The 26,272-nt window shown below is 37.9% G+C and overlaps 1 long non-coding RNA gene across 1 annotated transcript; it reads left to right on the top strand.

Annotated features, from left to right (window-relative positions):
- Positions 1 to 5,251: 5,251 nt before the first annotated feature.
- Positions 5,252 to 8,256, top strand: LOC121068547. The gene is made up of 2 exons (XR_005818950.1): positions 5,252 to 5,563; positions 7,405 to 8,256. It is a non-coding gene; the product is annotated as an uncharacterized LOC121068547 (long non-coding RNA).
- Positions 8,257 to 26,272: the final 18,016 nt, after the last annotated feature.

Raw genomic sequence — 26,272 nt, 5'->3', positions numbered from 1 at the left:
ATAAAACTCATAACTTTTATTTGAGGTCCCTCATCAACAAATTGATTCTACATTTCCATATGATAAAGGAACATATCCCTCTAGTTAGAGATTTGCTTTAAAAGGTGTAGAAATAGGGAAACAAAGAATTATTTCTACTTGTAAGGGTGAACCATGCTATACAGTGTAATAAGATTATTAAAAGTGAGCATTTGATTAATATCCAGTATACCACTTGTAGTGATGATCACAATTTCCATCTCAGAAAGAGGGATAAAACATTTTATTCCCTTGCATACAGTTCCCTCTTAGCACAGGATTAAAGGCTTACACAAAGAGGCAAGACAAAATTCATTAACTTGGCAGCTACACAATTTTACCAAGTGCTACTGATGCTGAAGCTGGAATATATGTATATGTAACTTAGAAACAAATTTCAAATTTTAGCATTAGTGGCAGGTGAGCTGCATTTGCAATTCCTTCCTTTGCAGCCTGTCTAAAATAACTATATGCAGCTATTCATGTGTGTAATTCAGCTACCTGATTCATTAACATTTAAACAGTCTGTTAGGCAATGACCATAAATTAAATGCCTTGCAGGTCCTTGGCAGAAGTATGTTTAACAGCTATTGATACACTCAAACCTTGTCAAGGAAAAATACTTACATGCCATGCAGTAACAAACATGCATGTTTTATATTACTCCAGAGCATGCCCTTTTAAGGATGGCATCACTGGTGCCTACCATATAGAAATATCATAATTATATGGAAGGAGGGCAAACAAAAAGTACACTTAATTACAGATAAATAATAGTGGAGCTATCTGTATCTATCTAATATAGACCACTTTCAAAGCAATAGGAAGGTTCCTACGGATGGAAGGAAAACGACCCCACCAACCCCCACCAGTGAGCTGAAGTCCTGCTCTGAAATGTGTTGTGAGCAACATTATATCTCTATGACATAAAGCAATTAATTGCAGAAGTAGCTGAGAAAACATCATCCTGTTATGTCCATTCCCTGATGGTTGTTATCCCCCTTCTCTTAGCAGCCAATTTAAGCTGGTTGGATTGCTGCACTGTGGCAGTGGTGGGTAGGTGTATCCACAAAGACACTCATCAGTAGATGGTTCCCCCTATTGTCACAGCTCCTTCATCACTGTGCCTCTACCATTGCATAGTACTTTGCACATTGGACCCATCTTGGTTAGGACCATTCACAAAACCTCCCTCTTCACCAGTAAATAGGTCCAATAGGTTCACTTCTGGCAGTGAAGTGAGGCATGGGGGTTAAGGGTATACAGCTGGGCTGCAGCCCATCACAGAGTTTTATGTGATGCATACATGCTACATATGCTGTGTATTTGTACTGTGGCATGACAGCATGTGGAGGTGTTTAAGGATACAAAAACCTGTTGGGATATCGCTTGAAATCTGTCAGAGGGAGTCTGATCTGGTATTGATGCTGCATATCATAAAAGACCATCAGACCTGTTATACTGAAAACTGTACTGAGGTGGATTTTGAGAAAGAATTACATGGTTCACTGAAAAATAAACAAAACAAAACAAAAAGAGGATTAATCCCATATTTTTGCAGCATGGATGATGAAGGGATCAGATCTTTGGAACTCAGACTAATTCAAATATTGACTCAAGAAAACAGTAATTTTGTCGTTGTTGTTTCATAATTATGCCCATAGGTCTTTGGCATGCATGCCAGTTGATACAGTAAGTACAGAAGCAATAGTGGTTTAGAGGCAAAATGGAGAACAAGCATTTCAGGGCAATGAAAATTTCTGTCATTCCTGTGTAATACACATACCTATTTTTGTGGCTTGCAACCAGCCCTGGAAACACTTAGTACTTATATCATCAGGTGCTAACACAATTCCAGATCTGGAAACTGTTTCCAAATGATTCTAGAGATGTTCAGCCTGGAAAAGAGAAGGCTCCAGGGAGACCTCATTGCGGCCTTTCAGTATTTAAAGGAGCCTTATAAAAAAGATGGAAAAGGACTCTTTACTAGTGTAGATAATGATAGGACAAAGAAGAATGGTCTTAAACTAAAAGAGGGTAGGTTTAGATTAGATAATTGGAAGAAATTCCTTACTCTTAGGGTGGTGAGGCACTGGAACAGGTTGCCCAGAGAAGTTATGGATGCCCCATCCCTGGAAGTGTTACAGGCCAGGCTGGATGGGGTCTTGGTCAACCTGATCTAGTGGTTGGCATCCCTACCTATGGCAGAGTGGTTGGAACTAGATGATCTTTAAGGTCCCTTCCAACACAAGCCATTGTATGATTCTATGATTCAAGAGCCTAATCATAGTAACCACTAATCATTTCATTACCAATTACTCAATTCAATCTTTCTTGGCCAATTTGTACATTGTTATCTCACAACAATGGAATTTGAACTTTTTTTTCTCCTAAGTGAGCTTATGAACTACAGCCAGTGAACCAGTTGTGATGTAAATAACCCATGAACCCAGGGGTATCTCAAGACAATATTTTTTTAGCTATTCAAAGAGCAAGCCTGAGAATGTATAATGGGAACCCATTGACAGGCATTTTAATGCTCTGTTACAATGTCATTAGGAGCTTGATGTGTTGCCAGTTATGTGGACAGACTGTCCCAAAGGCTATGTGCAAGGCCCTCGTTTGGACTCAAGAGAGGCAGATCTGAAAGGAAGCTATGCTCCTTACAACTCTCACTATTGATTTTACTGATACCCAGAACAATCTTTCTCGGCAAACTCTGAGAAAGTGTGACTTTGTTGACTGGATCTTGTTTCAAATACATTATTTAATCACCCAGATTAGCAATTTACTATTGCCTTTAAAACAGAATTGGCAACTGGCCTCTAGAAAAGTCCTCATCATTTTTATAACCTCTTATATGTCACAAATGTTTAGATCTGGAAAAGCTGAACAAGTGTTTTTAAAAGTCATAAGTGACTTTTATTTTCATTGGTAAAAAACATCTTTTTAGCCTCAGTAATTTTTCCACAGTGCTTTAATCTTTACTATTACCATGAAGTTGCATAGATCTGTTTTACTGAAACTCTGTCACATTTCAGAGTATAATACTTTTTGAATGACTTCTTTTCCTCTTCACTTTCTTATCTAAAAGCATGTATTAAAAGCATAATAAGATGGGTGAACAATTGGCTGATGGGTTGGGGTGAGAGGGTTCTTGTAAATGGGGTTACATCAGGCTGGCGGTCTGTGGGGTTCCCCAGGGCTTCACTTTGGGATCAGTCCTCTTCAATATTTTCATAAACGATTTGGATGAAGGACTTGAAAGTGTTTTTTTTTTTGTTGTTTTTGTTTTTTTTTAAGCAAGTTCACAGAGGATACAAAATTGGGCGGAGCTGTTGACTCCGTTGAAGATGGTGACACCTTGCAGAGAGATCTGGACAAATTAGAAAGCTGGGCAATCACCAGCAATATAAAGTTTAACAAGAGCAAGTGTTGGATTATGCACCTGGGAAGGGGCAACCCTGGCTGTACGTACAGACTGGGGGAGGGGTGGCTGGAAATCAGCCCCATGGAAACGGATCTGGGGGTTTTGATCGACAGCAAGCTGAACATGAGCCAGCAGTGTGCCTTGGTGGCCAGGAGGGCCAACAATACCCTGGGGTGCATCAAGCACGGCATTGCTAGCTGGTGGAGGGAAGTGATTGTCCCACTCTACTTTGCACTTGGTGCAGCCTCACCTCAAGTACTGTGTGCAGTTTGGGGTGCCACAGTATAAGAAAGATATAAAACTGTGTGGTGGTTTTACTCAGGTGGGCTGCTGAGCTCCACCACAACCGCTCTCACTCCCCCTCCTCAAAGAGAAAGGAAATGAAAATACAGTGAAGAAGGCTCAAGGGTTGAGATAAGGACAGGGAGATCACTCAACAGTTATTGTCATGGGCAAAACAGACTCAGTGTAGGAAAATTAATAAAATTTATTACCTATTACTAACAAGCTAGAGAAGTGAGAAACAAACAAAGAAAAAAAAACTGAAAACACTTTCTCCCCATCCACCCTCTTCTATCTCCTCCCCCCAAGCAGCACAGAGGAACAGGCAAAGAGGGCTGCGGTCAGTCCCTGACACTTCATCTCCGCCGCTCCTTCACCGTCACTGTCTGCTCCTGCTCCACGTGGGGTCCCTCTCACGGGATGCCGTCGTTCCCAAACTGAGCCTGCAGGAGCTGCCCACAGGCAGCAGCTCTTCAAGAACTGCCCCAACATGGGTCTGTACCACAGGGTCCATCTGTCAGGAGCAAACTGCTCCAGCACGGGCCCCCACGGGCGGCAGCTCCCCCCAGACCCCCTGCTCCTGCGTGGGCTCCTCTCCATGGGCTGCAGCTCCGGCCCGGGGCCTGCTCCTGCGGGGGCTCTCCATGGGCCGCAGCCTCCTCCAGGCCACATCCACCTGCTCCAATGGGGGATCCTCCACGGGCTGCAGCGTGGAGATCTGCTCCATGTGGGACCCATGGGCTGCAGGGGGACAGCCTGCTCCACCAGGGGCCTCTCCACGGGCCGCAGGGGAACTGCTGCTGTGTGCCTGGAGCACCTCCTGCCCTCCTGCTGCACTGACCTCAGTGTCTGCAGGGCTGGTTCTCACCCCTCACTTTCCCAGCTGTAGTTGCACAGCAGTTTTTTTACCCCTTTCTTCAATCTTCTCTCCCAGAGACGCAAACAATAGGGCTTATTGGCTCGGCTCTGGGCAGTGGCAGGTCCCTTTGGAGCCCGTTGAAACTGAAACTGGCCCTTATCTAACATGGGGCAGCTTCCGGAGTCTTCTCATAGGAACAGCACCTCCCCCCCCCCCCCGCAGCCTCTGCAGGTAAGGGATCTAGAGGGGAAAACATATGAGGAGTGGCTGAAGTCACTTGGATTGTTCAGCTGGAGTAGAGGAGACTGAGGGGAGGCCTCATGGCGGCCTGCAGCTCCCTCACGAGGGGAGCGGAGGGGCAGGTCTGACCTCTGCTCTCTGGGGACAGCGACAGGACCCAAGGGAATGGCATGGAGCTGGGACAGGGGAGGGTCAGGCTGGGTGTTAGGAAAAGGTTCTTCAATGGGAGGGTGGTCGGGCACTGGGACAGGCTCCCCAGGGCAGTGGTCATGGCACCAAGCCTGCTGGAGTTCAAGAAGAGTTTGGACAACTCTTTTAGACACATGATCTGATTATTTATTTATTTATTTATTTGTGTGGTCCTGTGTGGAGCTAGGAGTTGGACTAATGATCCTTGTGGGTCCCTTCCAACTCCGATATTCTATGATTCCGTGATCTATTGTAATTACAGTATTAAATCTGTATGATTAGTCCATGACTAAATGAACATAACCTTCTTGGACAGGTTAAAACAGCAATCAGGAAGAATTTACTAATTTCTTTAGTGCTGTGTACTCATTAGAAAGTAACTTATACCAAAATCAGTTTGTGCTTCTGCAGCCATAATGAATATGTGGATATTATCTTCTGATTTTAAACTTCATCTCCTTTCAGACCACTGACATAGTTCAGTGAATTCTGGATTAGTCATCACATTCTGGTTGTGACTACTGATGAATACAATCTTCAAAAAGGTGGGACATGAGCAAATACCTTAGAGATGCTCATAATGACTGACTTTATTTTTAGATTTGTTTTTCTCATTAAGTTTCAATACTTCATATGTCATGACAGACATTTTCTTCGTGGCTTACAAAAGTAGTATTTTAATAGACCCTATGTTGCCATGGAATAGAGATGTCCATGTGTGGTGGTTTTACCGTGCTAGGCAGCTGAACACCACAACCGCTCTCTCACTCCCTCTCCTTAGATGAGGAGGGGAAGAAGTAAAGGAAAAAACAACTCACGGGTTGAGATAAGGATGATTTAATTATAGGAAAAAATAAATAATTATTAAGGAAAGATTATTATTAATTAAACAATTTAACTAAACAATTAAAAGTTTAACTAAAGGGGAAAAAAAAAGGGAAAGGGGAAAAGGGAGAGGGAAAGGGAAAACTAAACAAAACAAGTAAAGGCTATGTGGAAGTGCAGAGGAAAGAAATTACTCTCTGCTTCCCACAAATGAGCGATGCTTGACCACGTCCTTGAAGCAGGGCCTCAACGCGTGTAGCCGGTGTTCGGGAGGAGGACAGACGTTTTCACAACGAAAGCCCTTCCCCCCCCCCCCCCCCCTTCTTCCTTTTTCCACCTTTTATTGCTGAGTGTGACATCATATGGTATGGAATATCCCTTTGGTTGGTTTAGGTCAGCTGCCCTGGTGATGTTTCTTTTCTCACATTTTTGCCCACCCCCTAGGAGGGTTAGAGAGAGTCCCGATGCTGTGCCAGCACTGCTCAGCAGCAGACACAACACTGGTGTGATACCACTGCTGTTTTAGCTACAATTGCAGAGCACAGCACTGTATGGGCTGCTGCAGGGAAAGTTAACATCCCAGCCTGACCCAGTACACCATGTACGAGCATCTTTCATTTTCTAGCTATTTTGTATAGTACTTTAAATTCTCTCCGAAGCATCATTATATTTAAAAGGTACATCTAATTGGTAGTTTTAGAAGTCTTCACATAAACAGTACTTTGCTAAGAATGTTTTAAAATCTGTAAAATTAAACACATTTATTGCAAGAATAATTCTGCCTAGACATAAACTAGCTTATTTTCAGTGAAATAAGTTGAATTTTGCAAAAATATATCAAGCAGAATGCTTCGTATTTTGTATTCCATGTTGTTAATACAGACCCCTTTGTAATGAAATACTTCCCAACTTACAAAATTACTGCTCCTTCATAATGAAAAATGAATACATTTTCCAGACTATCCTTACCTCTGGGAGGAGGAAGGCATAGACTGTTTATTTATTACTGGCTGTTCTTGTTAACTTTTAACATATTGTATTTGTCATGCATATCATCATTATGTATAGAAATACCTGATGATGTTTCCTATCTCTCTTAAATCAGAAGATTATGTAAGATATTGTAAAACATAAATTATAAAATATCAGAGCTTTTAGATCCCTGAAAATATGTAGATATGCATTGTATCTGAGGCCTAGTTTGTGGGAATGCTTGGCTTTTAGCATCATTCAGCACAACTTCCCACTCCCTTAGAGTATCCTTGGTAGTCTGTTTATGATGGTGGCCCAGAAATCCTGTTTCTGTCTTTCCTGGACAGTTTTGATTTTCCCATGTTTATCAGTTGGGTATCCCCACCTTACTAATTTAGTGTGAGCTTACCAGAGAGATGGAAGTAGGACTTCCGACTAACTGCAGCATTGCTGCATTTGTGGTTCTCTGAGATCACCGCATTTATAGAAGCTGTGAAGTCACATAGATGTGAATACATTTTGTGCCACACAAGTATGGACTACACCAGCAACCCTGCTACATGTCCCTCTCCTTTTTTTCATCTTCCAGGAAACCTGCACCTGAAACTCCTTCCATCCCATGCCAATTGAATCGCAGGTTTTGGGCCAATACAAAGAAGACGTAGTACTACCCTGTGACTAAGATCAGGACACTGCTCTGGAAGAAGAATAGGAAGAAATAGCAGGCCCATGCCAGTAAGAGTGTATATTTAAATAAGCAGGATGGATAAAGGGTGGCAGCAGGGGAACATGGGTGAACTGACTTGCCTATTTGACCAGTAGAGCTTGGGACAGCTGATCTAGTATAGTATGAGTGTTTCAATAAATTAGGTTTGCCCAGGCTGGAATGTAAAGATTCTTTAGAACACAACAACTATCACATCATAGTCTTTTCCCTATCATGACATTGTGACTACATAGAACTTTTTGACTAATTCAGTCCTGATTTGCTCTTTGATACATGCTCATCTATGACTGCTTAGCTTGTCCCTGTGGCTCTTGGGGTTTTCAGGTAGCCTTCTAGACTAGTTTGAGAAAAGCTGTATGGATTTTCAGCTGTTGTGTTCTTTCCTTAGGAACATCATTGTACATCTAGTCTCATATTTTAAAATGACTTGCTAATCAAAATTTACTTGTAAAATTGTTTTAGTTTTGAAGCAGGAATTATTTTTCACTTTAAAAAAAAAAGCAAAAGAAGAACAAAGGAAGAAAAATATGGATTCATGCCCATATCTGTAAGCACAATATCAGAAGTAGCAAATGAAGAAGCAGTCATCTCACACTGAAATTAGGAGAGTTGCTGGCTTTTTCCTCCCCCCTTCTGCTTTTTTTTTTTTTTTTTTTTTTAGCCTCAGATCTTTTTCAAAGCTACAATAAATGGTTTTGCACAATGGCTGAGTCTTAATTTATTCCATTTGAATTATTTAACATTCATTTATACAATACTGGAACATTTTATTTCAGGATATAACATTTATCATGGAGTTTTTCGAGAAGCATATATGTCTCAAGACAAAGTTATTTGTAAGAGTGTTGTTTTTTTTTTTTTTTCCATATTTAGCTTGATAAAACAGGCACTAATGTTCAGTTGTTATATTAATACAGACTGCAGGGGCCCTCCAATATCAGATAACTGAATTTTGTTAAAGCTCATAGTGTTCACAGGAATCCTTTACAGCATGTAAAAATAAGGTCAGTGTGCTAGCTATATTTGGCATTCACTACGGAAGAACCCATGTATCATATAACAGATGCTCTAAGCAAGAATGAAATTATATGTCTGCAAATATAAGGTTTCTTTTTGCTTTTTAGACACTAGCTTTTCTTGAGGCAAGCATTTATTGAGATGCATATTGTTTCACATGGCTAGGAAAGGAGATCAGCTGTTGCAGTGGGAACAAGACAAATACTAAAACAGATCAAAAAAGGGGCAGGGAAATTTTTAGGAGAAAAAAAATTGAAAATCAGGTGGTATATTTTTATTGTGAAGAAGGTGGAAACTAGTAATAGAGCTGGTCTGCTGTATCCATTTAGCTCAAGGGAACTGAGAGATGGGACTGAACTTGTCCCACACTGGTGAGCAAATCAAATACTGGTGCATTTTCATCAGCTGTCAGAAACAGACAGATATTTCTGCAGGGCCAGGCAGGAAATTAGGCTATTAAATTACAGCTTTTTCACAGAGCCCTTGTCATTCTCTTCTCCTATCCTACAGATGTTCTATCAAAGCAAGTCATTGTAACCATTTATCTTTCCAAACTTAAAATACTTTTTCCAGAACTAATTTTTCCCTCAGTACTCGAGGTCTTTCTACTCTGTGTCTTGCTTCTCTGATCTTGTATGGATCTAAGATTAATTTGCACTAGCAAGGAGTTCAACAACAAAATCAATTTCAATTGGGTCAGGTAAGGTCACTCCCAGCTCAGTAGTGTGAGGAAAGAAATAGATTATTATCATTCTGGGAACACTGCTACTTCAGTGTGGAGCCAAAAAATGTCCATAAAAGACCCTTGCAATAATTTTCATAACATTGGAAACAATTTATTTTTTGTCTACTTTCTTCAATGCGGGTATAGCCATCAATATAAAAATAAACCATGCTATACAATAGCTTTTGTATTTCTTAAAGAAGAATGGAATAGAATTTGTTAACTGACTGGTAGCATTTCACTAAAAATGTGGCACTGTCAAAATGATATAACAATACCTTTGATAGATCGCTTTATATCCTTGGCACGTAGCAGGTGTAAATTAAGCAACAACATTCCCTCTGGTTGGTATTTCATGCACTATATTACAAAAGGGCTGCTATAATGGGAATTTAAGTTATACATTTAAAGATAAGATTTTAGATTTTTAAAATCTTATCACTTAAATATGGTTTAACTGTTCAGGATTTAATTTACAAGGAAAGAATTCTCAACGCATCTGCAGAATGTGCTGTTTAGTATCTACATTTTGTTATAGGTTTGAAGGAAAAAAAAAAGAAAAAAGAAAAAAGAAAAAAGAAAAAGAAAGAGAGTAGCAGCTTCAAATGGTTAATAAACCATTAGTATTTAATGTGAACTGAACTTTCATGATTTATTCCATGCCATACAGATTACTAGTTACTGAAATGCTTTGGATATATCTACAACATGTGTGTGCCTGTTTATTCATACAGAATCAGATTCTCAGGTGGGTTGGAGCTGTACAGACATGTGCTAGCTGAAGATCTGGCACACACAATCTAAGAGGAAGGTGAAGATGCTTGACTGAAATTACTGGGCCATGTCCTTGCTTATGCTTTGTGCATCTTAAATTTTTGTGTAATTTGAGCTGAAGAGTGACATGAAGGGTCCTATGTTTTTAAGTTAAAATCCATGTTTTGCTGTCCATGGAATAAAATTCTTTGAAGTTAAAGGTTCCTTACATTTAGGTTGAATGGAAAACAGGAAGTGAGAGTACTTAAGAAGGTTCCTTTATGGAAATACAAATTTTTCGGAGGGGAAAAAAAAAAAAGAGAGAGAGAAAAGAAAAAGCTACAAGAATAGTTTCATTTGTGATGTAGCAGCCCTGCCTTCAGGTGTTGACCTTAATCAGTTTCATTATATACAAAGAGATTCAGATTTTCTGGGTCAAATTCTCCCCAAGTGTATCTTCCCTGAAATCTGTGGAGTTGCACCAGCAATGAATCTGGCCTACTGATCTCAAATTTCCTCCATCACATAGTCCTCTGTGTGTGAACAAAACATGCAAGAAGAAATAATCCTACTAATCATTCATAGTAGAAAAAGACAAGATATGTGATTTTTTTTTATCTAAAAGAGTTCAAATTAAATCCTCTGCCAAAATAGATATCATTTTATTCTTTGTGCAAGTTTGGTTTTAGATTGTTAACTACCTGCACATCACTGGAACAACTAACCTGAAAAAAATCTATAGTGAAAGGTTATTGTATTGCAAAAAAATAAAATCCCATCTTTCTTTAGTCAGGGATGGAGTTTTTAACAAGAATTAAATAAACTTTTGACTGTGTACTAGTAATAGAAAAGGTTTCTTATAACCAAATTTACCTTAATTGCCATGTATTGAATATTTAGCCAGCTACTTCCCTATAAAAATATCACTGACTACTACTCAAATTATTGTATTGAAGAGAACACTGAAAAAGTATCCCTAAATTCTTTGGTATTTAGCAATAATACATTTTAGGCTTTATACTTATATAAGGCTTTTAAATTTTCAGAGGGTCTAGTGAAGATTCCCAAATTGTTTTCTCTGTGAACTAAGAGTAGTTGTTTAATCTCTGAGCATTACAGACAAAAAAATGGGCATAAAGAGTATGAGGGCTGGATCTATATCTATAGCTGCCTAATTACCCTTTCAGGCTGAACCTGCAATTCCAATGGTTCCCAACACAAGATATTCCTAAATTTCCACTGTAAAAGGATATAGGTCCATAAAAGTAATAAATAAATAAGTAAATGAACCCGAGCCTACCTCCTACAGCGGGTAGGGGTGAATACTTTGTTAATGTATAAAACTGAGGCAAGCATATAGGTTGATTACATACATTACAAGCATAATAGGTTGATTACAGAGAATGCTTCTCCAGTCTATAGCCAACTGTAACTGCAGCGCTTCCTGAGAATGCTTTTAGTGGCTCTTATAAGGGCCTTGTAAAAAATCCTTGTAATTTTATATTGGTTAGTATGCATCTCACTGGGCATTGAACAATACTATTTGTACTGAATCTACATTAACCAGTACCTTGAGCCATGCCATTCTTCCCGCAGCAGCCAATCCAAAGACCATTTGATGTCAGTGAACTTTGGCCCGGGTGCAGGAGAGATCATTGCAGCTAAGAAAGTTAGTTAAGAAAGAGGATCCTCAGATTTTATTAGCTGTTAGATCACATCCATAAAGCAGAATGTCATACAACAACCTTCTGGGGGATAGGACACTGGAGGCAGAGGTTTTACTAATTTTTATTTATTTATTTATTTATTTATTTATAATGAGAACAGAGAGGATTTTTTTATAGGACCACGTACTTCTGGAAGCTAGTATTTAGTCTAGGATTGTATTAATCATCTGGAAGGTATGAGGCTGGAGTATGATGAGTCACATGAACACTCATGTAAAGGAATGAAGGAATGTAAAATGGAATTTCTGAGTGTCAGGAAGTGGTTACGATAATCTTGATTGTTTGTATTACACTACTGTACCTGAGTTTTTGCTGCAGAGATCTTTGCTAGAAATACCATAAGTCAGTGAGATCATTGGATCTCGCTTGGCTTTACTCTGTTGGAATGCAACTAGGTTAAATGAAGCTATTCTTTATTTACACTGGCGATCTCAGATCAGATTGGCCTTGTATTTTCCAGTGAGGCATGAAACTGTAGACTTGATTATTTGTGAGCAAAGTACTACTTGGATGAATAAGCATGCTTACTAATGTGTTGGCTAAAATGGCTAAACGCAGATGAGATAAATTCCATTCTGCTCGCTTAGTTCTTGCTGTTTCAATTAGATGTGTTGTTTTTCTTGCTCTGTCTCAGCCCATTCTTTTACTTTTCCTATGTGTATCATGCTACATTGCTGAGCAGCCTACACAGCTATCAGTTTTTCTACTTGAAATGAGAACACTGTAAAAGATGACTGAGGTGACTTCTTAATATTAAGTCAATAAAGTATATAAAGCTCTTTTGCATGAAATGGACTGTAGAGCTGAGAGATACTAATAATAGCCGTAATTTTTTTGCAAGATATACGCTCTACTACAAATCTTGAACAAACGGATTTCAATTAACTTTAGATAATATTCATGAATTAAAATGTTTTCACATAGTGAAGAAATTTATATCTCCATTGGAATACCCTGGGAAAATGACATTCATTTATTTGGGACTACATTGCCTAACCCAATCCACCAATTACCATTTCCAGAAGAAATAATCCATTTAGGTTTTTATTAAAAGTTTGCTGCTCTCTACCAGACAGTTGTATTGACAGAGTACTACTTTACCATCAGAGTATGGTTTTATAAACTGTTGGCAAAAACCCACAAAAGGGTAATGGAGAGACATCTTTAGGAGAGTGATATGGTAAGGATGGAAATCACATCGAGGGAAGTCTACACTTTGGGGAAAGTTTTACTAAAATTTTACCTCAGGCAAAGCAATAATATACACAGATTAGTCTGCATACAAGTAATCAAATCCATCTGCAATGCTCTACATTTCAGAAGAATTAAGACTTGGTGGATGGATGTTTCTGATGGGAATTGATGTCTATCTAGTTGTTAGGTCTGAATTCATAGTTTGTTTATTCAGGATTATTATTTTATTTTTATTTACTGTGTATCATTTATATTATTTCCTGCTTTACATTGTTCTCTTCATGTTGCATTTTAATTTTCAATTTGTCTTTTTTTTTTTTTATTGCTGCCTGATTTTTCTCACCCTCTCAAGCTGCTTTTACTTTAGTCTAATGCCATTGAATTCTATGATCATAGAGTAAAATGACTAATGTAATAGACCTCTTGTTACTATTGCTTTAGGCCTTGGATTCACCCCACTTAGCTTTTGTAATCTTTAGTAATCTTATAAAGGCATGAAAGTTAGAATTTCCATTAGCTATTCTAGAATCCATAGAAAGAGATGTCATATTCATTGATCTGGATGGGTGAAGTGGAAGCCCCAAAATTTAGATGGAAATAACAGGAATGGAGCAAAAAAGGGACATATTATATCTATCAATGATATAAAATAAGAAGGCGGGGACAAAAGTAGATATATAGTTTATATGCACAACAATGATAAACTTTTATTTTGAAGAGGTAGATAAGATATATACATTTTTGGTTAAATATTTTAATAATTTAAAGCACTGTTTTTTTTCAAAACTTCACTTGCCGGAGAGACTATGTGAGTGAGAAGCTGCCATGAGTTTAATGTTTGGGTTACTACAATTTTGGAATGTCTAAAATGTCAGCTGAAATGTCACTCCATATATTGCTGGTAATTAATACTTTTGAATGACAATTTCTGCAATGAAATCACAAAATTACAAAAATGCATGCAAAACTAATTATTACTCGAAATTAGTGAGATGAATGGCAATGGGCTTTTAATGTATTCTCATTTTTTTTGTTATTGCCACTATATATGATGAAAAATAGTGATGAGTTCAGTAATGTTAAAGTAAATACAGTCTCACCTAAAGGTTATGAAATACGTGCAAAAGATACTAATATTAGTTTAATTCAGATGGATAAATCATTTGGATGTAATCAAGTTATAGCTACATGGTTTTGCTGTCCTACTCCTACAGGTGTTTCTCTCCCTTCAAATGCTGTGGTTTCTTACATTGAACTCAGAGAGGTGGCTTCTGGCAGCTGTCATTCATTCTGTCATATGAATGCCAATTCTTATCATTGATATTTAGTAAGTATTGCCCTTACTGAGCTCTGACTCCAATCTCCTATCTTATGAGTTCACCTCCAACTCATCTGTTTTGTGTCATGCCAATGGACTTTGAATGACCTTCTTAGGATTCTTATCCTTACAAAGCATTTGGCAGACATATTCTTTGCTAATTTCCATCAACTTCCATTTCTACTTTTTTTTTTTTTTCTGTTGTTATCAGCTTTTATGTTCAACATTTTTATCAATGATCTGGATGCAGGAGTGGAGTGCATCCTCTGGAAGTTTGATGATGATACTGAACTGTGAGGTGCTGTTGACTCCTTGGAGGGATGAGAGGCCCTGCAAAAGGATCTAAATAGATTGGGAGACTGCACAGCAACGGAGTGAAGTTCAACAAAGGTAAATGCTGGGCTCTTCACCTGAGACGGAGTAATTCCAGACACAGGTACAAACTGGGAGTGACGTGACTGGAGAGCAGCTCAGCAGAAAGGGATCTGGGAGTGCTAGCTGACAGCAGGCTCAGCATGAGCCAGCAGTAGGCCCTGGCAGCCAAGAGGGTAAACTGCATTTTGGGGTGCATTAAACACAGCATTGCCAGCTGGTCAAAAGAGGTGATTCTCCTGATATATTTAGCTCTGGTGCAGCCTCACCCTAATTATTGTGTGCAGTTCTGGTCTCCACAGTATTACGGGGATGTTAAGGTCCTTGAAAGCATTCAGAGGAGGGCAACAAAGCCAGTTACTGGGCTGGAAGGCATGTTCTGGGAGTGGGAGGAGAGGCTGAGGACACTTGGGTTGTCCAGTCTGAAGAAGAGGAGGCTGAGAGGTGACCTCACTGCTCTCTGCAGCTCCCTGAGGAGGGGAAGCTCAGAGGGAGGTGCCGGTCTCTGCTCCCTGGGAACAGATGACAGGACATGAGGGAATGGCACAGAGCTGTGCCAGGGGATGTTCAGACTGGGTGTTAGGAAAAATTTCCTTACTGTGAGGGTGGTCAAACACTGGAACAGGCTTCCTAGCAAGGTGTCTGATTCCCTATGCCTGTCAGTGTTCAAGAGGCATTTGGACAATGCCCTCATTAATATGCTTTAACTTTTGGTTAGCCCTGAAGTGGTCAGGCCATTGAACTAGAAGATCTTTGAAGGTCCCTTCCAACTGAACTATTCTATACTTCTATAATTATTCTTCTCAGCTGATCCATGAAATCTTAATACAGCCAGTGATATTTGGTAGATTATAAAACATTGGAGAAAACCCCAGAGTTCAAATCATTGTGATAGGCTAACACATTTTGAAAATAGCAAATACTTACCTGGAACCTTGTTAATACAATCCAGTCAAAGAGCCTGAAGACTTAGAAATGGGGATATGGCTTATAGTTTAACTAATTTTTTTTTTTTTCTATTCAAGTTTTACTGATGCTGAGAGATTATTATTGTGCACTGGCAATTTATTTTGAAATTAAAGATATTAGATCATTTCATCATTACATGTTGTTAATGGAAAACAGATATATTACATATATGTAATGAATACAATAGGACGTCAAAACTTTTTTTTCTTACATTTCTAGAATAATTTTTTTTCTAGGAACATACAAAGATAGAACATATAAATTTATTTACATCTTTTTACCCTTTTAAGACTACTAAAATGAACAGTTTAAAATGTAATAATAATTATTTAGGTTTTATAGTCTTTGTTTCTCTTTTGCAGTTTCCTTTGGTTTGGCAAATAAAGCTAAACAGGCTCTTTTACTTCAGTGTATTTTGAGTATTTGTGATTTCTGCTTTCCTTTTCTAAATCATTCAGAAAAAGTCATTTTTGTATAACTTCAATGTGAGGCCAGAATTGACCTTTTATTGACTCTTTAACCTTAAATGGTACTCAGAAAAATAAATTTCAAAATCTGACTCTGGACAGTTGCTGCAGTTGGCATCTTAAACAAGTTTTATGTTTGGCTTAAGGCAAAAGTCTGATATTCATACTGTTTTGTTGACTTTTCCAGCTAGCTTGTCTACTTCTGCCAAAAATATGTCTCTTCACTCCTGCCGTTGTTGAATGCCATGTGGGTGTACTCACTTTTCTCCTCCCCACATTTCATGAAAAACTTCAGGGTCAGGGCCAGTTCCCACCAAAGATGCAGCTAATTTAGAAATATCTGAAAACAAACTAAGAATTTCTACAAACCACCATCCCCTTCCAAGCTCTATATCACATAAAGGAGATAGGATAAAAATGCTCTTAGATGTTTAAGAAATAGCTGGTGCAAATAGAATCCTAGAATTTCAAAGGTCTGTTTGAGCTCGGAAAACCAGTGTAAAACCTGATTACTAGAAAGGGAAGCCAGATTCCTGTTTGCAATAGAAGTTCACACAGTACAGCTCTCTGCCCCTTCAGGAACTAAGGGCTTCTTTGCAAAGTTGTCTGCCTGGTTCTATCTTGGCTTTTTTATTGCTGAAATGGAAAGAAAGGGAGCAAATTATGGGTCTCTGTTGTCATCCTAGGCAGAGTAAGTGTTTCTGCAGCTTTATTTCTCCATTAAACCTTGACTTTGAGATATTTACGCTACCTGACCTTCAACTATCCATCTCTGTACATTACTGGGGAGTAATGATAAACAGAAGTTAGTACTGTCAGACTCAAAAAACTTCTACAAAACATAAGGAGCAGCCAACTTAAACTTCAGTTTTCTGGACATATCCAGGTCACCCTAAGCACACTCGGAGACCTATACTTAGCCTTAGTATGGCTACATTTGCACTATATTTTGTTAAACTGTTCACTTTTTTTTTTTTTTTTTTTTTTTTTTTTTCCCTACTGGAGGCCTGAACTAAGACAGATCTTTATTGCAGTCACATCAGTGACTAAAACAATTAAGAACTTGGACTACTAATCTACTGAAGAGAAAAAGAAAAGACTGTTAATATGACAGCCTTAAATAGATCCTGAAATGCCTATTTAAAAGTACCTTCTAAGTATCCACCTTCTTTATTTTCTACCGAAGGACTTTTGCTTCATTTGCTCATGACTAAGGCATCATTTTTAGCACTGTGGGGATAGTTACATGTAGAAACCTATCTGTGTTCAGAATTTATTAACAGTAAACCAGTATTTTTTCTTCCTCTTAAACATTCAACTCTTTATGTATCCAAGTTCAGCTGTGTATATGAATTCACCGTTTTCATAAACAGGAAGCGTTTCTGTTAAAATGTTAATCTGCAAGGAAAAGACTGGAGCTTGTTCAGTGTTATAGAGTTCAACTAAAGGCCAATAATCCAATATACGTATGTTGGGGGAGGGAGAGGGGAGGATAAGGAGGAAGAAAACTATCTTTCCCTGAAAAAGAAATAAAAATAGCAGCAAACGTTATCATTTTCAGATTGTTACTAGCAACAGGGAAACGTGATCCAAATAACAAGTGAATGAATGCACACGCTGGTGCAAGATAAAGACCCAAGATAGGATTTTGATTAAGTATTATTATCAGTCACCATGCAGAGAATGGCAGGCAGCCAGCAGAGCATTCAGTTTTCTGTCCATGTCTGCCTCTGCCTGACTGCTTATGCAGGTTGTCATAAAGGTAACCTGGAGATAGGATGGCACATCCAATAGCAGTCAATGTTTTCTCTAAACAGGGTGTCCTTAAACATTGTTCTCATTGCTGAAAGACAAAATCAGGCTGGCTGCTTAAATTATGATTTTTTTCTTTTTTTTAATTGTTTGACATTCGTAGAATTTTGAGTATTAACATTCCTCCTTGTAAATGTTGAGATTTACAGCCTGTGTAAACTTCATATCTACCATATGACCTTTCTGCCATGTAAAAGGAAAAACCTTGATATTGGAGTGAGAAAGCAGTGATACTTCTTCTCCATCACCCTTTGACTTTTAAAGATTTTACTTTTTATCCAGATTTGGAATGTGGACAGCAAATTACATTATAGATAGGATTTTGATTTAGGATGGATTCTATTTTCCCACGCAGGAGAAATGGGAAGCAATAAAAAGTGTTGGCAAATATGCAAGTCTTGGATGCATGTTTCCTCCACTTTCCAATGCATCTATCTGCATGTACTGTAAAGGAGAAACAAATCTGAATGCGAAGCGCTAAATCAAATTGTATTCCACCTGGAAAAAGAGCAAAAAGTAACCTAAGCTTTGTTTTGGGAATAGTAATGCTACTTAGATCTTGCAGTTAATTTGTTCTGATCCTGCCATCCTACCCTCAAAATCTATATTTCCTTTTTTGCTCTAAAGAACAGGTTATTTACAGCAGTCTGTAATAAAAGGCATCATTAATTCAACACCAATTCCTACTACTTTAACATGAGAAAACTGGAAACAATGAGAACAAACGTTGATTCCAGTTCCATAGACATTTTCTCAGAATACAGAATCATAGAATCATAGAATGGTTTGGGTTGGAAGGGACCTTAAAGATCATCCAGTTCCAACCCCCCTGCCATGGGCAGGGACACCTTCCACTAGATCAGGTTGCTCAGGGCCTCATCCTACCTGGCCTTGAATGCTTCCAGGGATGGGGCATCCACAGCTTCTCTGGGCAGCCTGTGTCAGTGCCTCACCACCCTCAGAGTAAAGAATTTCTTCTGATTATCTAATCTAAACCTACCCTCTTTTAGTTTAAAGCCATTACCCCTTGTCCTATCACTACACTCCCTGACAAAGAGTCCCTCCCCAGCTTTCCTGTAGGCCCCCTCTAGGTACTGGAAGGCTGCTATAAGGTCTCCCTGGAGCCTTCTATTCTCCAGAATGAACAACCCCAACTCTCTCAACTCCTTTGTAGGAGAGGTGCTCCAGCCCTTTGATCATCCTCGTGGCCCCCCTCTGTACTCATTCTAATATATCCATGCCCTTCTTGTGCTGGGGGACACAGGGCTGAATGCAGCGCTCCACATGAGCATAGTAGAGGGGGAGAATCACCTCCCTTGTCCTGCTGGCCACACTGCTTTTTATGAAGCCCAGGGTATGGTTGGCTTTCTGGGCTGCAAGCGCACATATGGCGAATGCCAGGAATTCTTGTCCCCCATCCATCTTGTTACAAACATCCTATGAAAAACTATCAGGCGGTGATGCAAATGAATGTTTTAAACTGAAGTAACATCATCAAAAACCTAACGATGACACACCTTTGACAGAGATGCTTCTGCTTGACTACTTAATAGAAATTGGGTGGGAGGTATGCAGCTGGAAAAGGAATCTATTAAATTCTTAATTTACATAACCAAAATGTAATAGGAAAGCAATGTGTTTGATGTATATCTTTCCCCAAATTTCTATTTGCACAGCTAAATATGTGGTATGCTACCATCGGTTCCTGCTTGAACAATTCATATTAAACATGTTGTGGATTTTTGTTTGTTTCTTTTTAATTTAGTCATGTACATTTGAAAATAAAAAATGGAACAGCCAGTTTCAATCCACTTCCTAGCCTAGTCTTGTGTCTTTCAATTGCACTTTTAGTAACTGGAAATGTGAAAAGCAAGAAGATGAAAAGGAATTGATTCTTTTAGTCATATTCATATTTATGTGAGAGTAGTTTAGTTTTGTCTGTGTTTGGTTAATGCTTTTTGATTGCTCCTCATAGTGTTCCCTGCTCTGCTGTGACCTTTCTTTCTGCCTTTTCTGCCCTGTATTTCCCAATAGTTGATGTCAATAATCTTTCCAAATAAAATGAAAAGTGTTTATGGTAACTCTCTATACAGTTTGACTATGGCTACCAAAAATGCTTCAAACCTTCTAACTCCAAAACTGAGTAAGTCTTCGCAATGCTCTGCATATGTGTTCTGAGAAATAAATGTTAAATTTTATTACGTATGAAAACTACAATCATATTGGAGAAAACTGCAATACATAAAGGGTGACAACATCTCCAGAAAGTGTCTCAGCAGGAGATGAGATCTGCAAACACTTTCTCACTCAAACAAATGCTTCATGACTCTCTTAAGATGTTGGCATAAGGCTAATGGTTGATAATATAATAAATTGATTTCAATTTAACAAGCCAAGCAAGGTCTAATGCTATCTTCTGCTATACAAAATAACAAAATACTTCATTTTAGTTTGAGCAATAATGTCTCATGATTAAGCTGTGCCCACCTAATGTACATCTGGAGCCATTTTGCAAAGCAGCCACTAAGTTACATGTTACTACCTCCACAAGCAAAAAGTACAGCAGTAAATTGCAAATTTATCCATTACATAATGGATATTTATCCACTCTTTAGGACACAGTTAATGAAGTCATATCTGTTTTTGTTTTATTTTGTTTTTCTGAATATGTCAATTTAAATATAACCAATGAAGCATATGGAAAAATCTAAAATAATTACGTTTTACAATGGAATGAACCACATTTAACATGCTTACACATATATATGGATTGAAAATGCTTTTATAGTTTTCATAACACCTTAGGACTGACCTAGTGAAGCACTGAGCATTTTAGCCTTTCAATCACTGGCAGTCATAATATAATCTTAGAACAATAAGATTTTTATCATCCTGGTCCTAAAAATGCACTTCTGTGTTTAATTTCTGGTACTCGAAGTCATATGATTTGCCTTAAAAAGGGAGCTTTATATAAAAGATCATAGGAAAAATTAGGTTAGAAGGGAACCTTCTCAGGAGATCGCAAGTTTAGCCTTCTCTGTTCAAAGCAGGGTAGGCACGAAGTCACACCAGGCCAGGTGGTCAGCTCATAGAAAGGAAAAGAAAAAGAAAAAAAGAAAAGAAAAGAAAAAAAAAAAAGATGGTTCTGCACAGTTTTCTAAAATACAAGAATCAGAACTACAACTGTCTTAAATTCAGACTTTATAGATAATAGAAATTCATGCCTCCCCCTCAGGTACCATTGTTTAGGTTGATTAACACCTTATTTAGACATGCCCTGTTTCAGTCATAAGGGGAAAATTCTGAGTAAGATACTGCTTATTTTGAGAAATAAAGTCCCGTATTGTCTACATGCTATGTGCTATTGCTGTGTTTCTGAAATCCTGATGTATTCACAGATATCAGCATAAATTTCAGCACTGAAAAAAACATAATGGAATGCAATTCAGATATGAGTGGGTCCTAAAATAAATGCAGTTCAATAGTTTTTGTTTGCCTTGTGTTTCAGTGTAATGGGCACCAGTTTTATTTAAGTGGTTTTATCATTTCTGTCACAACATTTGTGGCAGTTGTAGTATTCTTGGAGAAACTTCTTTCATATAGATGTTGAAAACTGTTCTTTTCCCTAACTGCCAGCTTCTGGTACATAAGTTCATCTGCACTAATGCTCCTTATAATGGCTAAGGAAGTTCAGTGTTTCTTAGAAAGAGTTGCCAACAGCTGATTTAATTATTGGTGTTAAGCAACTCCAAAAATGTCCAGAATGTGTACTTTAGCTGCTTTAACTCACTATATGTGCATGTCGTCCTCTACAGTGTAACTAACAAGAGTTAGGTTTGCTTCACAAGCTGGGTGGGAGGTATCAGGCCACTTGAGAGCTTGATTAATAATAGTCTAAATCGTTATGGTATAAACCTTCACCCCATGCCAAGTTACTCAGTTCCTGCAGGAAAAAAAAAAAAAAAAAAAAAAAAAAAAAAAAAAAGTTTTAGCTGTGATGCTTTTATTAAATCATAGAATCATAGAATCACAGAATGGCTTGGGTTGGAAGGCTGAACATCCCCAGCTCTCTCAGCCTTTCTTCATAGAGGTGTTCCAGCCCTCTGATCATCTTCGAGGCCCTCCTCTGGACAAGTCTAAATGTGAAGCTAGATAAATATGTACCATCTTTCTTGAATCCTGATCTGTATTTTAATATTTCGGCAATCCCTGAATTGTTTCTAAAGTTAGTATCATACTGCTGTACTGTAATCATCCCTATATTTCACCTCCAATGACTTAAATCCCAGTACTGAATTGCAGAATGTGCATATGTCTACATATCCCCCATTGAATCTGTTTGTGTTTATTTGCCTTTGTATCTATCCATGTTGTCTTCGCATTTGTTTATCTATTTTTAATATAGTGAAAAATATTATTGTCATGATTATTTTGAGCAAGGAAATGAATAAAACTGATGGAACCCAAAAGAAGATCAACAAGAGGAAAAGGCAGAAGCTTACTGAAACAGCAGGATTATTCACGGTGAGTTCTGATTGTACAGATCACAAAAGAGCTTTATAACACTTTCATTGCAAATTGACCTAATTTTCTGATATAAACTACTTAGATTGATGAGATTTCCACCTATCTTCAGGCATAACATGTAGTCATTCCTTTTTAAGTGATAATCAGAATGTTTATTACTCATTCCTGCTGCTTAAACGCAGTATTTTCAGAAATAGTCCTGCACTACTAATGTGATCCATGATATTGGAATAACATGGGTATAACTTCAGTCTTTGCTATGGGAGCTGTTTAACAAATCTAAAAATATTAATCATGTTCAGGGCATTGTCACTTTCAGAGAACAGAGATCATTTCCAGTGATGTGCCCAGAAGCAATCTATTTAGTTTTCTTTTCATATAAAGTTAGAAAATAATGAAGGTTTTATTAAATGAAACTTAATTCACCACAATAGGGACTTCAGATCTACCTTTTTCCCCTACCAGGGGATGTGGTATAATTTAATAACAGTCTCTTTAGATTAGCTCTGTCTATTTGCATGTCACATTATTAACTGACTCCATGCCATAGTGTGTAGAGGACTTCAAAGACTGCTGTCTCAGCTTTTATTTAAGAAAAAAAAAAAACAAGAAAAAAAAGGAAAAAAAGAAGACCCTATATTGATGAGTTGTAAACTACGTTATTACAGTAATAAAACTGTAGGATAAGAACAGCTAAAAGTGGTGATGTAAGCTTTTTGGCTGAGGTCCAAGGCACTAAGACTTAGTAGATTGTTAATGCTGTCTAGCAGTGGTGTGTTTTTCCTGCCACAATGACAGCTGCTGAGAGGTTTTCCATTATTATCTTACCATTTTTTTAAGCATTAAAGTGTAATGATTTACTAGCCTATAATGTGGTAGCAATGTGTGAATTACTGTGGCTCCATTTGTATGCCTAGCAACATCTGGTTTACAGGTGTGAATATGTGGATTTTGCTAATTAATACTTAGTTGCACAATTTCAGAATGAAGGCACAGAGATGGAAGTAGGCAAATGTTATCTATGCCATGTTATTTCAGCCTTGTGGGAAATTAAAAAAAAAAAAAAAAAAAAAAAAAACAGGCCATGCATACCTGGGTTATTTTTTATTATTGTTTTTACTGGTTAGGTTCTTGGTTTATTTTATTTTATTTTAACACCTTGGTAATATCTCCCTCGTACCTATCCAGGAGATATTTTGCTGAAGAGTTATAAAGGGATAGGTTAAATAAAGTGTTTTATTCACAATGAGACAGTGTCAGCTGATTATTATTATTATTATTATTATTATTATTATTTTTAATTTCAGCTTGCAATCTCAAGCACATAGTTAAATAACATGCTTGTGAATGGCTGTTCCTCAGCTGAGTCCATGCCCTGGCCCATGTGGTCTCACTTTGTGCAGTAGGCAGGGCTTGGTGAACTCCCTTGCACTTGCTTAAGGCTGAGACAGGATGGGAACCATCACCACGGCCCAGTTTGTTTTCTAATCCATTCCTGCGGTATACTTTTCTAAGTCTGGTTCCTTCATGAACAGGTAATCTCCCCAGCCCATTTCTCATTTTTATACTCCTTTGGAAAATAGTATTTGAGACATTTTAAAAAGAGAAGTCATTTTGGAGTTATAGGAAGGGAAGAGGGAACTAGTCGAGGAAATTGACCAACTGACCATTGTCAAATGGTCTGCTGCAGTGATTATTTTAAATTCTTCCATTATCTTACAGAAAATATATTAAAAATTGATATATATATATATATAAATCTGTGCCTCTCTCTCTTTGCCCTTCTGCTCTGGATTTTTTATGTGGTGTATTGATAAATAAATAGGGAAGGGCTCAAATGCTGTAACTGTTTCCCTTCAGAAGTACCACTAAGAAGAAAAAAAAAAAAAAAGAATTATTTTTACAATTGGTGGGACTAAACTAAGTGAGTTCTTTAGCAACCAAGATATATGAGAGCTTTTCATTATTTTAAGTAAATAAATAAATAAAACATGTAATTGTGAATTAGGAAATAAAGCTAAAAAGAATAATGAAATGTAGGTACTAATTTTAGGTTCCTAGCTTCAGACATGGGAGGTGACAGTTCAAATTCTTCCATTTTTCTTTTGTGTTCATGGGCAGACAACAAAAATTCTATCTTTTTCTACAATGTTCTTTCTTTCTGCCTTATTTGCAAACCTTATTGATCATTTCTGTCTAACTTCTTCCTTCGCTCCTATGAAGAATGTTGACCTTTCACAACTGGAGGAATATTCACATAGGCAGGTTCTATATATGAGATGAGTTTTCTAGAAGATGAACAAGCTGGTTTGAAGCAGGTAAGATTTGTCTTCTCCAAACAAGTACCTTTGCTAGTTGTCTGCAGGCCTTCCCTCTTCAGATGCAATCGTTTCATGGGGTCTTTTGTACCTTGTACATGACACCTGTGTCTTTTCCAAGTTCCCTACTTGGTGACAATCAAATACTTACATACTAACACTAGTAAATATTTAACCAGGGGGATGTGGCCTGAGGGAAAACTGGGAGGTGAGAGAGTTAAATCACCATGGTAGAGGAAAGCTGAAAACCAAATGGACTTTGAGATGATGGGATAAGCACTGGAATAGTTAAGTAAGAGTCAACCTGCCTGCCAGCTCAGGCTCCAATTTAGGCACTGAGATAACTTAAAAATTAGGCACCTGTCTCAGCAAGATGAGTCAGCATGATGGATAGCAGGTACTTAAGTAACTCAGAGTTCTGGCTGCCCAGGATGATTGAGGATGTCAGCATGGTGAATATAGGCTTCTCAAGAGCATAAACTAGGGAGGATTAGATCCCAGAGTCCCTCTGACTTTTCACTGCCTTGCAGTTTTGATGTGGATTTGTATTGCCATCTCCATCCACAATCCATAAGCCTCGGAAGAGGCAGCTAGCTAAGGTTACAGTCCCACAAACATTGCTATCGAAATGGTGGGTTACTGGATCATTCAAATGTAAGAGTTTGATATGAATCAGGCATGGGGACATGACTGTTAAGTGGTGCATTATCTAGAAAGCACGGTATGTAATTTATTTTAAATTGATATCTATATGCTGGTTTTATAAGCTATGAGAAAACATATGATAAACAATCTAACAGGAAGTTAGTGTTACAGATGAAAAATATCTGACGACATGAAGTTTGGTAGTATTAACTTAGTCAAACATTTTATAATGCAGACTGGAATAACAGACTGAGCACATAACAGGTGTCATATGATTACAGAATTTTTCACCTGGTGCTGTATACAAGGAATAGCTCCAGATTTACCACACCATCAAACTATGATTTCAACAGAATTCTCTCTTTGTCTGAGATTCAGCTGGCCAAGGTGGATCTGACTCTGTAATCTAGATTTTCAGGCATTTAGGCAGGGAGAGGCAGGCCCACAATTTGCTATTTTCGATCATTTCTGGTTTTAGTGGGAGCATATTTTATTTATTTTGTCTTACTGTTTGCGTATGCATCCATATATACTTTAATAATAACAGTAGTCAAATTAATCAAAAAGGTTTAAAAAAATCACTGGATTATATATTTAATTACTCTTTTACAATATTATCATTAAATTACAAACACTGTGGTTTTTTTTTTAATTATTTTTATTTTAATTTTTTTAAGGCATGCAGTCAAAATAAATCAATTGCACCCCCATGACCAAAAGATATGTTAGATGACATTTTTCTTAATAATCTCCTGTCTTTTATGAAGTCACTCCCCCAAAAGTTTGACCTTCTTTACAATCCAGAATGTTGTTAACTGGTAGCAAAGTCCTGTTTTGTATATGAAGCCTATTGAAATGAGATGACTAACACTCTATTTCTTAAATTA

The sequence above is a fragment of the Cygnus olor genome, chromosome 3 (assembly GCF_009769625.2).
Source record: "Cygnus olor isolate bCygOlo1 chromosome 3, bCygOlo1.pri.v2, whole genome shotgun sequence".
NCBI lineage: Eukaryota > Metazoa > Chordata > Aves > Anseriformes > Anatidae > Cygnus > Cygnus olor.
The sequence above is the reverse complement of the archived record's forward strand: the minus strand, read 5'-3'. Positions and strand labels throughout refer to the sequence as shown.